The sequence below is a fragment of the Nyctibius grandis genome, chromosome 10 (assembly GCF_013368605.1).
Source record: "Nyctibius grandis isolate bNycGra1 chromosome 10, bNycGra1.pri, whole genome shotgun sequence".
NCBI lineage: Eukaryota > Metazoa > Chordata > Aves > Nyctibiiformes > Nyctibiidae > Nyctibius > Nyctibius grandis.
In genome coordinates this window covers 3,700,113-3,716,943 of record NC_090667.1, presented here as the reverse complement: position 1 = coordinate 3,716,943, position 16,831 = coordinate 3,700,113, and positions in this window count along the sequence as shown.

Sequence of the window (16,831 nt, the reverse complement as noted above, 5' to 3'; positions counted from 1 at the left end):
GGGGGGAGTATGCTATAAATTCTCAAATTAAAGATGTAAGTCCAGAGATAAATAGTGTATCTCACACAGCCTTACTCGTCTGGAAAACATCTCCATTTGCTTCACTGAAATCACACTTCCCCATCTTTTCTGGAGATAAACCCAATTTCTGTATTACCTTTTCAGGAGATATCCCCAATTTCTGCATTATCCTTTCAGGAGATACCCCCAGTTTCTGTGTTTTGGCAAGCAAACAGTTGCTCCCTACCCCCTTCCTTCTCCAAAGCATTCACTATTTTCTTATACCTCTGTTACCTGCTTATCCCTCAGTTCTTTCTTTCCCAGAGCCAAGAGCTCAGCTTGGTTTAATTCCCCTTTCATGCAAGATGCTCCTTTTCACCCTCCTCAGTCATTTCTTGTTAAACTCTTTGATCTGGGCAGCCAAAACCACAAATACTAGGAACAAACCAGGCACTCAGCAGCATGAAGATGTTTTCTGTTTTGATCTCAAACCCTTTCCTGGCAATTCCTAACACGCCTTTCTGACAGACGCTGCAGACTGGTCTCTCTTTCCCAAATGGTGAATACCTGATTTTGAGCCCAACCTGGCTGTTGTGCCACCTGTGTGGCACTTCCAATTAGTAAAATCGAATATCTTATTCCTGAATAGCACCCAGCTACTCAATAGTGGGACATCCTTCTGGTCCTTCACCAGATCACTGATATCCTTGTGCTCACCAACGCCATCAGAAACCTCCTCTTTGGACTTCAGGTTAGACGTTAGGAAGCATTTCTTCTCAGAAAAGGTCACTAGCCATTGGAAGGGGCTGCCCAGGGAGGTGGTGGAGTCACCATCTCTGGAGGTGTTTAAGGAAAGACTGGACATGGCACTTAGTGCCATGGTCTAGTTGCCATGGTGGTGTCAGGGCAATGGTTGGACTCGATGATCCCAGAGGGCTCTTCCAACCTCATTGATTCTGTGTTTCTGTGTGATTCAGGGGCACGACTTCGCTCTGCAAAAGCTGCATTGGCCCTTCGCTACCGAACGTATCCAACTGTCTCATCTGGCTGTGGTTTACTACAGCCCAAAGTGAATTTTGTTCTATAGAGGTCAGGTTTCTGCAGATAGCAGTTCCTTGGATCAGTTTTGGAGGCTTTCTGAAAAGATCAGCATCAGGTTTGCTACGTTGCTTTCCTGGAATACCAGATTGGCTTTTTGTTGAAATTTATTTTGTCTACATATTCTGGTAACTATGAACAGTGTTGATAGTTCATAAACAAGAAATCCTGAATGCCAAAATACTGGCTGAAAATATAATTTTTTTTTCTTAAATAATTAGTATTTTAATTTCCATTGACAAATTAATATTTTCCACAAAAGGAGACATAATTATTGAAGCCAACCTTAAAACAATGTCCCCTTATGTGCGTGCACATGTACACAAGAAACCTTATCCCCGAGTTGGCTGAAGGGAGCTTTTGTCTAGAAATCACTTATAGAAATTTGATATTAGGTGCATGGTTATCAGCTCAGATAATCTACACCTGAAACTTTAGATTTTTCAATGTATGTAACAATGCATGTTCTCCATGAGGAAGGTTTTCCTCAAGCACCAGGTCTCTAACAGCGCGGTGCAGGTTTCAGGGGGGCTGTGGTCCTGGGTAAATGTTGGAGACAACATGTGTGCACAAGCACTGTGGAAACTTGTCAGTTATTTGTTTTCTCAAATAAATTTGTTTTCTTCTTTTTTAGAAGAAATGTGATTCTGTATATACAGAAAGAGGATATTTTCCTCATTTTTCATGCATATTTTCTTGGAAAACGAGAAGAAACGCTGTCTGAATGAGGTAGTTATTCAGATAGCAGCATTAGTCATTAATCTCATGAATTCTCTTTAACTGTGAGTAATACATTTCCACGCCAAACTCAGAACATCTGCTGACTGGAAATGGTCTTTGTGCAATGTTGAACCAAGAATTGAAAGCGAATGTTATGGAGACTTTATTGTAAACAACTCCTAGGCGAGAAGAGGAAGGCAGAGATGCTGGGATGGGCACAGGGGGTGAACTGAGAAGCCTTCGCAGCAGTACCTGCGGACACACTCACCCCAGGAGCATGCAGGGGTGCGGGACACATCGGCTGCTCTCAGCAATCCCCCCAAACCTAGAAATCAGCCCCAGAGCGAGCAGAGACCTGTGCACAAGCTCGCAGTGGTTAATATCTGCTTGGCCCCGCGATGCCATGCTCCTCTGTGGTTTGTGAGGGTGTGTTTGCCCCAAAACCAAGTGGCTGCAACTCCAAAAGGGGTTATCAGGACTGTGGGCTGTGGGTTGGGAGCAGAAGAGCTGTTTCCACGCAGACTGCAGCACCTCTCGGCGGTTATGCCGAGCAAACCCGTGCTGCTGCCGGTCTGTCTGCGAGCGCTTTGCCAATCTGCTGGTATACTGGAGTGAACTGGGACCCGTTACAGCAAAGCAGAACTCCCCTGCTTTGGGCAGTGGCACTAGCAGGGGCGTCTTTGCACTCAAGAAAGACTTTCCAGCATGCTGCCAAGTCCTGCCGATGGGCTGAGAAGCTCGTGGCTCTTATCTGCAACTGACAGTGTCTGATACGCTGCTGTTTGTTGAGACCTGCACATACACCTCCACTCCAGCTGACAGAGGATCTCCTTTTACTGGTTACAGGCAGCAGAGCCGTATGGAGAACTTGGGAAGGATTCTGCTGCTCTGAATCCCACCCTGGGCTTGTAGCTGCTCGCAACAAGTGCTGGTCAGAGGGAGATGAGTGTGATTTCGATTAGGGATGAGGAATCCTCTTCCTCCTGCCAAGGGCAGGAACGGGGAGGTTGTGTCATCCTGAACACTCCTGATTCTGCCTCCTCCTCAACCACAAACCCACTGTTTTTCACCGTACCACACTCTCTTGATCAGCTTACATTCTCTCCACAACAGGTTTACACTGCTACTGGTAAAAGGGAAGAAATTTCCCACCATCTTACCAGGAGCTGTATATTTTCTCTGAGCAAGAAATGCAGTGCAGGGACTGGGGCAGACTCGGTAACTCTTGGTAGATTCACACTTAACTGCTCTGGGAATTAAAAAAAAAAAAGACTCAGCAGGGACAGAGTATGTTAGAGATGAAAGGGGTTACACATTTCTTGTCCAGCTGTAAAAGATTTCTGGGCTAGAATGCATTTCACTGGAAATAGAGCTGATCCAGGGATAAATTCCCTTTAAATATTAACTTATTAGTAACATATAATGGTTTAAAGTGCTGGGCAAGATACAAGTAAAACAACATTAAGCCTCACTGCTGCATCCAGAGTCACTGGTCATCAGGGTCTAATGCTTGGTGTCTCTTTGAGGGGCTGAATCCTGTGAGAAGAGGCCAGTAAATTAAAAAGCAATATACCCAAACACCCTGAAGCAACGTGCAAGCAGTGATAAGAGGACAAATTCACAGGCTGCAGCAATCAGACAGATCCAGGCAGCGGGAAGACATGTCAGGGGCTGCATAGCAGAAATAGTTATCCCCTCCAGGAGCTACTGAACAGGCTTGTTCCTGTGGGCAGCAAGATAGGAGTGTTTTCTCCACAGGAATGGGCGTGGAAGATGGATTAGGGACTGTGAAGACACCAGAAACAGGCACGGAGGGCCCCACTGCCAAGGGCTGCAAAGCTCTGCTCTGCCCTTCCTTGCCCAGGACTTGGGTAGGTTTTACTGGAGAAATAGTGTCCCAGGAAGAATTAGGCAGTGAGGGGAATCCTCTGGTCTTCTCATCACCCATTTGCTTATGCTATTATATAGGGAACACCTCTGACAAATGCCTGAAGTAGCTGATGTCCCATGAGAAGATACATCTCCAGACAAGACTCAGCTGATGTAATTGCATAGTGCTGGAGCAGATCTCCTGGGACAGGCTGCCCTCGGCTTCAAGGGAGCAGGACGTTTCTGACTTACATCCAACATACCCCCCAGATCACAGCCTGGCTGAGCACCAGCCAGCAGTCAGGGCAAGTGTCCCACAAGCAGCCCCCTAGCACCATCCAACATCTTCGCTTAAGGGCCATGAACTGCCCTCTCCAGCACAGCAAGGTCTTTCTCTGCCACAATTTCTGGAGAGCAGGAGAAGCACCAGCATCTGGAGCCTGGCGAGCTGTAGCCACGCTCCCACCCAGGCAAGGCTGACCCTCCTGCAAGCCAAGAAGGTTTTGGCTGAGATGAGCTAGCTCAGTAAGGACATGCTTGAAGCTGAGAGCAGAGCAATGCTGCAGCAGGCAGGTACAGCATGGAAGAAAAGGCATTTTTCTCCATCCTGTCAGGAGGAGACAGCCAGCTGTGACTCACGCTCCCTGCTCCCATCCCCCAGGTCCACTTTCCACACAGCAGCTATTGATAAGACCTTGAAAGAGCAGGAAGTTTCCCTGGCAGAGGCAGCTGGGCAGGCAACGTGTGGTTATACTGCTAATGAGCCTAAGTGGAGCACTTTGCTCAAAGGCATGAAGGGGGTTCCAAGCTTGGACTGTATCATCAACAGCCGCCTGCTCGGGGTGCTCAAACTCAGCCCCACCACACTTCATGGTCAAAGGGACACTTTCACCAGCACCACCATTATATTAGTTTTATTATAGGCAGAGAAGAGAGAGAGCTGCCAAAGAGGAGATCAAGGGACGGGTTGATGTTCAACCACACCAGAATTTAACAGCGCCGGCTGTGCTGCGTGCAATGGCAACGTGACGGTCATGGGAAAAATACTTTCCCCAGTCTCTCTAGGAAATGTTCACTCCCATGACCTGACACGTCAGACCCTCCACACTCTCACAGAGGGAACTAGAGCATGTAGAAAGAGCGGTTGAACGGGGAGGAGGTTTTCTCCAAGGTTAGAGACAGGAATGTCTCTGGAGGCTACAGGCAAGTTACAAGCTCAGGGAGCTTCACGCTCCATCGGCCAACCATCTGCAACAGCCACCCCAAAGTACTTACGCTGCAAATAGCTGCAGGAGGGAGCGTGCATTTGCTGCCCTCCAGCCTGCCTGGGGTTGAGAGGCAAAGCCCTGCCCAGGCTGCCCAAACTCTCTTTCTAAACCCCAGAATACTTCAAATATGGCCATCACATGTTATCCCCCTGACAGTGAGCCCCTGATGGACAAAAGTCCTCGTAAAATGCCCTTGGAAGTTCACCAGGCTCTCTGTTTTCATTTCTTGGACAGTGGTTCATGTTTCAAGCAGAAAACCAAGTAATTTTGCTCAAACACATGAATGAGAAAACCTGAGCCTCAGCCAGCTTTTATTGGAAAACAACAGTAGAAACACAGAAAAAGCTTTGGAAGTGTCTAGCCCTAAGAGGTGTTTGTCAGCTGTGGTGGATGTCCTGGAGCTGAGAGGACTGGAGCCAAAGCAGGGCCTGTGTGGGTGGGCAGGAGCAGAAGCAAAGGGGAGCAGAAGAGAAGATGGAGGCAGGAGGCAGGCACAGGTCTGCAGGGCTGAGACATGAGAAGGTCCCAGAGAAAGGGATGATGGTGAAGAGGAATCTTCCCAACATTTGGGACAGGATTTGTCCCTTGGAACTTTACATTTCCCTTCTGCACTTGTCTGCCTGACCTGGTCATCTCAGCAGCCTGAGGCAACTAAGATGAGCTGTGGCTTGTGATCCAGTGGAAGCCTAAGCTCAGATGTGCACATTTCCACTACAGAAATCCACATTTAGGTAAAATAATTCCCACTCTTGGCTTTCAGGTCTTGTGTCAAGTCAGACACCAGACAGAGACTCACTGGGTGAGATGAGCTCCCTTTGAGCTCCAGCTTCATGTGATCAAACCCCTCCTGCTTATCTGCATATGCTCAATACCACGTCTGTAACAGCAGCACGTGAGTGCACAGCTCCTCACACAAACCCCACTGGCAGTTGCATGTTAGAACAAACTGTTCTTTTCAGCTTGTGGAAGCTGGATATCTAACTCTCTAGAAAAATAAATGGCAATTTGGAGCTTGGCTTTGGTAAATTGCCTTGAAAATCTCAGTAACTGGGAGTAATTAAAAGTATTTAGTCCTCAAATTAATTTAAATGGCGTTTTGTGTGTGCGTGTGGGATTGTTTTCAGCTAAATATAGTTTCCTCTGTATTTACCCCCGCAAACATCTTTCCACTCTTTTTTTTTCTGTTATTCTCTTGTAGGAAAGGGATTTTGTTAGATTGCCAAGCCCAGCTGGGCTGGGGAAGAAGTTCCTCATCAGGGAAGGAGGAGCAGGCTGATTTTACAAGGTGAACGCTCCTATTTGCATGGAAACATCTCTGCAATCAATACCATCAGGAAGAAGAATGGCAAACAAGACAGTCAAACTGAGATCTTCAAAGTTGCAAATACTAATCAGAGTGCTTGAAAGCTGCAGGAAAATTTACGTGAGAGAAGCAAACACCACTTCTTTGTGGGCAAGGATTTGATTAAACAAGCACAGTGAGACAGTTTCTCATTTGTGTTAATGGAGAAACAGCCTTTGTTCGTGTTCAGTCCCACTGATTCCCTGCTCACAATGTCCTGTTTAAGCTCTATTAATTCACTGTGGAACCTATAGGAAGAATTTGTGTTCGTCCTTGCTGGGAGGACTCGCAGCATCACTGCTAGTGAAAGGAAAAATCAAGACAGCAGCTGAGAAGGGCTCGGATATGACAAATCAGCAGAGTGAAAACTGGAAAATGAGGAGTGGAGCCTTGGGTCTGCTGAAGAAATCCTGGTGGTTGTGCCTGAGCCAGGAATTCACCCTTTACGAACCTCTTCATGACAATTATTTGACCTTATAAATCAGGACTCCTAGAAGGTCCCTCTGGAGGCTCCTCAAAGGCCTCAAATGCTGCACCTTTAGCTGGGGCTGGGTGCGTCCTTGTGCATTTTGGCTCCATGAGCTATTAAAGATGAGAAACGCCTCAAACACTGACACCTGCATGTGACCGCTTTCCCTCGGACACGTGTGGGACCTGCCCTGGTGCTCAGTGAGAGGCTGGGGGACTAAGAGCTGCCCATCTCCGGCTGCTGTACATGGTTCAGAGCCCAGATGTGGTCCAAGTGGTGCTTTTGCAGCATCTATCCAAAGCTGAAGGAAATGCTTGTTCTTCAAAATGCAATATTTTTGCAAATGGCTCATTGCTGTGTGTCCTTGCTGTCATCCCGGAGTCCCCATCGATGTGACCACTGCCAGAAGGAAGTTACGCACAAAAACTTCAGGTCCAGGCTGGACCAGCGTTTGCCTCGCAAATATTTATCGCTGTTGCAATGCTAATTACCTAATTGCAGAGATCAACACCTTTCCTCCAAAACCCGTGGAAGCAACAGAAACAATTTGCTGCAATGTATTTCCCCCAGCAGCAAGAGCCGCATTTTGGCACCTGGAGGAAGCCAGACCCCCAAGGAAGGATTTCCACCTGCAACAGCAGCTGAGGATTTGATAATATTTGGGCAGACAGTGCCACCAAAAGGAACCGTGATAAACTACCCAGCCTAAAATGCCTTTTGCCGGTGCTTTTTGAGCAGTTCCCATGTCTACCCTCCCTCCACAGACCCCTGCTTTGTGCCCCCATCAGCTCTGTGCTTCTGTGCCTCCATCCCTATCAGAAACACACACAGCCCTCCTAAAGCACTGGGGCTGAGAAATTAAGGTTTTAGTCATTCAGCTGAGAGAGAGTCTCTTTTTACCCTGGCAGCTAAAGATTTTTCCAGCCCTGTACAGCACAATCTTATAAAATTACTTGAATACTAAATTGCAGCACATGGAGAAATCTTATTCTTTGAGACTTTATACAGCATACTCCCCTATATCCTGCAAGACAACACTTTATTTGCTTGTGATTAACCGGAATACTTTTCTCATTTTGTTTCAAACCAGGCACTACCAACAAGAAATTAAACACATTAGAGTTTGCCTGAATCTTTAAAGTACCCATTGCCGTTGCTGACGAGGGACTTCACATCTGATGTGCTTTACATCAAGCTGATACCACAACTGCAAGTTTCTCCTAAATTAATGAGAAGCCAAAATAACGGTCTCCATTTATACGGGAAGGTGGATTCAAATGCTTCTCGGAGGCTGGTTTTTCCCAGCTTTCGGTGCCGGGGTGGCTGCAGAGGGTGCTGTTATCCTGCGTACACCAGCACCGAAACGGGGACTGCACAGAGCAGGACAGACCCCGCGGGCAGTGTGTGTCTTGGGGGGGACAGTAAATGGATATGACAGAGAAATGCTGGGTCCTGTTGGCACATCCCATCCAGCTGCCTTGAGTTTGTACCTTGGAAAAAACATTCTCCTCTGTGTGGCTGTTAGGGGTAGCAGGATCCTGCAGCTCCTTGCCAGGTCTCATCACGCCCTGGGTGTCCCTCAAGCGAGTATCAGTGTGTTTGAGGGGGACAAAGCTGGTGAAGCGGGTTCGGTGAGCCTGGGCTAATTGCTTGGAGCAGAGCAGAAAGGACCAATGAGCTTCGCACAAGTTGTGTTCTCTTTGCTGTGGGGGAGGTTGTATATCCATATTTCTTTTTAACCTGATGGTGAAGAAAGCATGGCTTGGCTTCCCTGCACTGCTGAAGCATTAAAATAGTCCTTTATGTCTCCAGGGCCATCCCAAGGGTCCTTGTCCCTTCCCAACATTTGAATTTCATTACCAATGACAACACCAGTTGTTATTTATTTTACCGATCTGGAATGCCCCGTTTGTTCCTGGGAAATGGGCTGGGCACAGTTGGGCTGTGTCAGTCCTATCCCCGGGGCTCAGAGATGGAGCTTTCCTACAGCATCACATCTCAGGAGGCAGTAAAAATTATTTCGCTCCTTTGGTATGATTCAAACTTCATTTTCTGTTTTCAAAGGCATCTTCTTGCCCTAAGTAATGATTAAACCAGGTTGTGCTCCCACTACCAAACACTGCCTTCTGCTCTTTCCTGGGATTTTCCCTGATTTGGAGCAGGGTGGGCACCAGGACGGGGCAGGGATGGGGACAGGGATGAGGGTGGCAGGTGGTGGTGGGGGCCGTGAGCCCTCTCCAGCCACCGAACGTCCTGGAGGAGCTTTCACGGGACTCAGCAGCTGAGATCATTTTTTCATGATGGCTTTTAAATCCATTTCATTTCAGCATTAAGTGCATATGCCTTGCTCATCATCAACTATGCAATGGTTTAAAAAGATGGTTTATTTCCCTTAAAACTCCTGCCGTGGTTTTGCTCTTGGTTTCTCTTGGGTTTCCTCTAATCCTGGTGCTCTCAAGAAGGCGGCTGCAGCTCTCCTGTGCCTCCGCTCGGGCGCAGACCACCGTGAGGACTGTGATTTTCGGCATTTGGCTCGCCACTATGCAATTATTTTCTGTTCAGTGAGTACGTGCAGGTGCCAGCTAGCAGATGCAGCCGACAGACTGGTCTGAATGGACCAAGGGTGGCGAGTGCCCTTTCGAGTTGGGACTGTGACATTTTTACATATGGAATATTGTTACCTTCTCCAGTTTTGTGGTTTTTTTGAGGTGTTTTTGGGTTTTGTCTTTTTTTTAAATAATAGTTTCAGAATCATTTCTCTGGCTTTCTGCCTACCCTATCAGGAAAAGTAATGTCAGAGGAGTCAGTCCAAAGCCAACTGAATTTTCGTTCCTGCTGCTACGGTAGGATGGGGGCAAGAATAGAGAGTGAGGAACCTCCCAAGAGCAGGCTGGGGCTGTGCAGGAGGAAGGCAGAAGGTCCTGTTTCCAGTCTCAGCACCCCTCAGACAGGGCATGTGGTACCCAGCTCAGCCCTGCCTCTGAAACCACAGGCATAATGATTGTAAAAAGGCAAAGAAAGACAAGAGGGAGAAAAATGCTCCCAGGGAGAGACTTAATAGGAAACATCACAAGACCAGTTCCCAAATTATCCCAAGATCATCCCACTCCATCCCCTGATGCTGCTGAGTGGAAAAGCAGTGAAATTCCTATGAAAAACTAGTCCAGAACTGCTGTGTGTGAAGGCAAGCAGAAACTCTCAGCTTGTTTTATTACACCATAGCTGCTTGTTGCTGCATGGTGTTTTCTTTACTCTCTGTGACCCAAACCTCAGAGCTGCACCTGTAGTTGCCGTGTCTGGACGTGCTTTGACTTCGTCCCCGTCACTCCTCAGGCGTCCCGGCTCCTTCAGCAGAGCTGCTCTGGCAGCCTCATTCCCCCATGAGGCAGCAGCAGTGATGGCTGAAAGAAAAAGGCTATTTGTGTTTTTCTACCCAACTGTTTCCTTGCTGGTGATTCAAGAGTGCCGTGATTTCCCTCCGGCTCCTCTGGAGTTTTCAGTAGTTCCTTCTCCTGTCCATTTTCTGTGATAACTCAGGCTGAAAAACATCTGCACCCCATTAGGAGGAGCTTTGGGTACATAAAACTGAATACAAAGGGTAAAAAAATGTTTGATGGCCGAGTCACACTCTCATCCAGGAAGCAATCTGGCAATCGGCACAGAGTCCCTGAGGTACCCAAGCTGAAAAACAGGCTCAGCCCTTATTTCTAGCACATCACTGAAAATACTAAAGCTGCCGTGAATCATATCCAGAGCATGAAGAACCTGACGTCTTTGGTGTCACCTAGTGATGTCACCTTCCTTTTTAGTACAAATCACCCGGTGCCATGCTAGCGTAGTGTCACAGCCCAAAGAGGGGCTGTGTACCCACTTTCTGGCTGCTACAGCAATTGGCTTTGCTTGATATTTTCTCAAAAGCTGAAGCAAACTGATGCTAGAAATCTGACTCATTGTCAAGGGGCTTCAGGTGGATCTCGTTTTGGTAAATTGGGGGCTATTTGGCAAATTACCTGTCAGGCAGCACTGATTTGCCAGCTGGGCTTCATGATTAATCTCTGAGGTCAGCAGGGTGCTTTTCGAGGATCCCAAACTCAGTGTGGGACTGGTGGGAGACGTCTCCATTGGAGTTGGGTCTTGAGTTCCCCTTGAGCCACCCACATCCCATGGATGAGTTTGCACCCCATCTGCCTGCTGGGATCATTTAAGCACACCCTTTGAAATCTTTTCTCAGGAAATTCAGAGTGACTCTCAATTTTGGTGGGCTTCAGGTTTTTTGTGCTACCTGATGATGCCCCGTGGCCCCTTTCTTCTCCAGATAACCAGCACACTCCCCGAGAGCTCACCACCCCTTTCTGCCAGCCCATTTTCTCTTAAAGCATTTCTGATTTTCCTTCTCTTTCTGGGAACAAGCAGAGATAAAGGTGCTTAATGGCCATTTGAAGATTTTATTTTTCCATTTATAATCTTCTATGTTGAGGTTGTCTTGACTGTGAAGCTCCTTCCATGCCCATTGCTGTCCACAGAAGGCTTGTTGCTGGCTGCTGCAGACACTGGTGGTGGGTGAACTCAGGTGTCCTTCTCACTGGTTCCCTGGCCTGGACATGGTTAGCCACGTTTTCACAGATGCTGGGGCGTTTCCATCAGTTCCTAAAGAAAGCTCACAACTGTGCATGCAGCTGTTTTTTTTTTTACATACAACCTGTTCGTGCTTTCTCTGTGCCCACATGGTTTAATAACTTATTTTGGGAAGCCTGACTCTAAGGTTGGAGTCTTTGCAGGCTAAGGAATGTTTCAAACATAAAGGCTGGCCATATTTTACATCCTCATCTGGTGATTTTCGTAGTCTTTACATGAATGTAATCACAAGATTCATGTTCCTACTTTCAAGTGAGAGCACAGTCAAAGAAATCACATCCATCCAGCCAGGGATCAGGTATGTCTGGGGAGGGTAATAAAATATTAAAAAAAATGGAAAATGTTTTTCATGCTGCCTATTGCTGCAGCTGACAGTGCATTGCTGAGAGCCGGGAGGAGATTCCTCCAAATTTAATAGCCAGGACTTAGATGGATAACTAGAAATAAATCAAGACATGCATAGACTAGAGCCAAATGGCTTGCTACAGCGTGTAGAGAGAGGACTCGGTTTGGGAAGCACAGTGATTAATTTGTTTTCATAGAGTAATTACCAATTAATCATTTGGCTAATGATGCCCTATTATGAATTAGTTATAAACAGACTTCAGTCCAATTATAAGGACTCAACTAGATCATTTAATTGAATGTTTATTCTTCCAAAAGTGCCACACAAGACATTTTTTTTAGCAGCTGAACACATACATCTAACTGGAAAATGGCACACGTTTAAAATCACTGGCTGCTAAAGATGCCTTAAATTACACCCTGTTGTAATTAGGAGGCTCAGTGGTGTATCCCTAGCTGAGCTTGGCCTCTGTGATAGTGCCAGTTGTTTAAGCGTGTGATCATTCTTTTACATCAGATCCTTTTTCCTGAAAATGTTGGTATTTAAGGGTTTTTTTTTTACTTCATCAGATGAGGGGGCCTAAAATAAACATTCTCCTCTAGGCTGACACGTGACAGCATTAACAATGAGTTGAAAATAAAATTGCACATAACACGCTGTTTAGAAGAGCGTCCTCAAAGCTGCTGCAGAAAATACCAGCTGTACATAGCAGGTTAAGGCTTAGCAGTTCAAGTTCCCCCTTGGGGGTACATCTGCCAGATATAAATATTAATGAAAGGGAATTGTGACAGAAAGATTAAGATTCATTAATCATTATTATTATCCAGCATCAGGTGCTAACAGGGCAGCTGCTTGGAGCGAGACGCCGTCCCCGTGACCTAGCGCACACCTTCGTGAGGGTGCCATAAGGGCTTCAAAGGACGCAGTGAGCACACTGCTGTGAGGTGAGACGTGCCGAGGGAGCAGACCCAAAGCTCGGTGGCTGTGGTGGGCGTCGGGTCCCCGGGAGGCTGTGGTGGGACAGGGCAGGACCTGGGGCACAACCCTGGGTTTAACTAGCAGCATCGCTGGGGTGGTTCCCTTTGCTTCCCCCTCTGCAGCCGGGGCCCGCGCTCACCCCACACACTGCCGGTAACTCCACTGTCCAGGGAAAATACAGTCAGAGAAAGCAGGAAAAGCTGCAACTCCCATGCTCCAGTGGGATATAGAAGATTTCACAAACTTTCCCATCTGACACGTTGTTCAAACACTGTGCAGCTGTCAGAGCCCTGTTGTTCAGGTTTATATTGTGTTGGGTTTTTGATGTCTCAGCCATTGCAGAGCTTTCGAGTGGGAAGGAGAGGCCACCGCGGCCTCCACTGATCCTCACTCCCCAGCCAGGTTGGTGCCTGTTCTCACAGCCCTCTGTTCAGCCAGGCAAGCTTAACTCCTCGCTCTCCGCCACACTCCCTTGGCATCGCATGTGTTGCCAGTCGCCTTCAGATCTTGCTCCAGCGAGAATGTCCATTTTAGCTGCTTGCATTTGACAATTTTGCTCAGCACTAGCCATCACGGAGCGTGCTTGCTCCTTGCTGCAGTTGCAACAGAAGCAGTTTTATGCCACCTCTACTCTTTGGCATTATTTTTTTCCCTCAGCCAATAACATTACATTACAGAATCAATCAAGTTGGAAGAGCCCTCTGGGATCATCGAGTCCAGCCATTGCCCTGACACCACCATGGCAACTAGACCATGGCACTAAGTGCCACTAGTACTAGTACTAGTCCACTATTTGCTCATGAAGCTATATAAATTAATTTTATACAAGCTCGACAATAAATATAAGGACTGAAAAATCAGAGGCCCAGAGCCTCATAATCATTTAAACACAGTACATCCAAATAGTAAAATTCAGATGCTTGAATTCAAATTAGCAACACTACCAGCAGTACTTCAAATCCATTCCTTTGTCCTTGATGCTTCTCTTAGGGTTCATTTTATTGACTACTGTCTCAACCAAGCTGATTATCAGGGATAGCTGTAAATCTCTGTCTCTCATAGGCATACACAACCTTTCCTATGGACTAGCTGAGGAATCTCATCATTCCACACTGGAAAACATAAACCTCTTTTTAGTGCCCGGCTCTCCTACACATTGTTTATAGAACATGAGAAGGTGCCCCAGGCTCACCCCAGAGCGCAGGTGATCACCATGCAGGTTGCTGTGCCCCGTGCAATAACTGATGCACAAGAACACCGTGCACAGAAGGAAGGTGCTCAGGAAAGCAGAAACGCAGTCATTCCCCTGCACAACGTATATATTTCAAACATTAGCTTGGAGGAGTGCCACAGCTCAGGTGGGACTGTTGTAAGGCTGTCCTGGGGAATTCATTTCTCCATTTATATTTACCAGGAGCAGAAACTGGCCCAAGGACACCAGCCTCGATAAAAGACTGCTAACCAGAACACATAGCGCATGCATTTTCCGTGTGTGAGACTCCAATGATTGCTGCAGAAGTCGAAATAAAGACTCCATAACTTGGATCAGGTGCTGGTGTTTCTGCCGTACCCACACCTGCGAATCCCATCAGCTTGTGTTCCTGGGAAAGGCAAAAGTGCCCTCAGCTGCCTGGGAGCCTGGAGGGAGTTAAAGAGAAGTGGTAGCGCTGAGGTAGGGACAGCGAGATTTATGGGGGGTTCTGGAGGTCAGTGGGCTATTTGCTTTTTCGTCACCCGTTCTCACCTGTATCATTAACCGAGAAAGGTTTACAGACAGGTCCAGGCTGTGCCTTCATCCCAGCCCAGCTCTTCTCTTCGTGTTTGGGAAACAGTTAATCTGGGCAAATACCTCACTTGGCTTCCACAAACATTCATTGTGGTGAGAATTAAGATATAGCTCTAGATAGAAATAGATATATGTCTGTGTGTCAGGACAGACTAATCAAATCTGTTTGAGGGTCCAGGAGTGACGGGGAGCACGGCTGCTTCCCCTCCTGATGAACAAGCTTCCATGCGGATCGCTGGAGCTTGCATCCCTCACTTCTTCATTCCTTTGTATTTCTATTTATTCCTGCTGGTGCTTAGCATTCAGCACAGCCCTCGGGCGCTACCTTCAACCTATTCCTGTTCAGCAAAACACAGGTCCTCGTGTTGATGTGGTTCCTAAAACGAAGCAGCCTGGATGAGACTGTCTGAGCAGGAGGGCTGCGTGGTTCCCCCATCAGTGGGCTTACCCGGTGATGCACGGGTGGTGGTGGTTGGATGGGAGGTGTATATACTCAAGGTATTCTCTAATCATTCACCGTAAATATGGTTCTGAAGGGAAGCCAAGTTTTTTCATATTAATGAGTCGCTTCCATTCCTCCCTATCACGTTGCTGGCAAGGGACCTGTTTAAGCTGCTTTGTTCAGTGGTGGGTTCTGCTCTTCTGTGATAAGTGCTGCTTGCCAAAAGCTTCGCTTGTAACAGAGTTCAGAGTTACGTTACTAAGTCACGTACGTCAATGTAATGAGGATTTGGGAGAGGAAGGAGAGCTTGGCTAATCACGGTCCTGGGGGCAGGGTGCACACCAATGCACTTAAACAGTGGTGAGCCGATTTTCTTCCTAAAGCAGCCTTTGGTGGGGTTCAGGTTTATAAAGGGAACATTTCAGCCTGCTGCTCTGCACCAGGTGGGGAGATGGAGGCCCAGCCCCACCTTGCTGAGGCTGAGGGAGTTTTCTTACTGCTTTTAGGATGCTTTGGGCCTAGATCTTAAGGCCTGCAGTACCTCACTAAAGAAGGCCTCTCGTACCTGATTTCAGAGACAAATTCCATGCCCTGTGATGTCTGTGTGAACCTTTTTATCGACTTTGAAGGTTTTTCCCTGGGGATATGCAGATTAACAAATATTGTGACTAAGTCCTTTCCCCCCTTTCCAAATGAAATCTAACATCAGCTCTTGAGAAAGAAGAACTTGCGTCTAACAAATCCCCAAAGACAGTTACGGTCATCACCATTTTTGTTATTAAAGGGCATATTTTGCCGTGGTTTGTTTGGTTTGTTTTATGAATTAAGTTTGTGAATTCGTGAGATTAAAAGCTTAAATGGGATCAATGAAGACTACACAGTATGCATCAAAGTAATTGCGGATTGTTTTTCAAACTCCAGAGGACCACTAGTATTGAAGTACTAAGGGTTTAGGGCAATAATTATGAATTTTTCAAATAGAGAGATGAAAGGAAATACATTATCAGAACACGAGGCTGAACTGAACTGTTGTTTGTTATTTCCAGCTGCCTAGGACCTCTCTGGGGGTGAAGGCACATGATGTCCTCTCTAAGGTAGCAATCTGATCCACAGAGTAGTTTGAGAAAAATCATTTGCTGTCTGTGTACAGGATGTTAACTATGTGGAAAAGTAAGAAAGCAGTGTAAGCCTTCAAGAGAAACACGGAAGCTTCCAACGTTGCCCTCCATCCTTTCCTTTTTACCTCTGAGCAAGACTGTATGGAAAATATATTAAAATAATGAGTTTTGTTCAGCTCCAATTTCCAGATGGCAACATATGATATTTGCTGGCTTTTGATTAAAATTAGGCTTTTCTGATCCATAAGGTTAAAGCTTGTAATATTCTCATCTCCTAAATCCTTGATTTCTGATGTTCATTGTTCCCATAAATTATCAAGTACAGCCAACAGTAAGCAGCTAATTTCTATCTAGTGGAAGTCAGGCAGATTTGTGGATTTGATACTACATAGTTTAAACTATTTTAATATGCTGAATTTATGGAAATGCTGAACTTAATATTCTCAGAACAAATCACACCTGCTTTTCACACAGAACTCCGACCCTCCTCTGCCTGATCCCTTGAGTCTGGATAATCTCACTATATTTTGCATGGCTTGCTTTCAACCTACCCAAGATGTAGGCCTTCTTCGTGCTTAAAACCAGAAGCTATTTCATACAGCCTGATTCGGTTCAACCAGAGTCTGATTTGTCTTGTTTTCCAGTGAGAAGGTGGCAGAACGATATTGAGGTGCCTGCAAGGATGCGGAAGGCCATGGTCCAGTTGACATGGTGGTGTCAGGGCAACAGTTGCACTCAATGATCCCAGAGGTATCTTCCA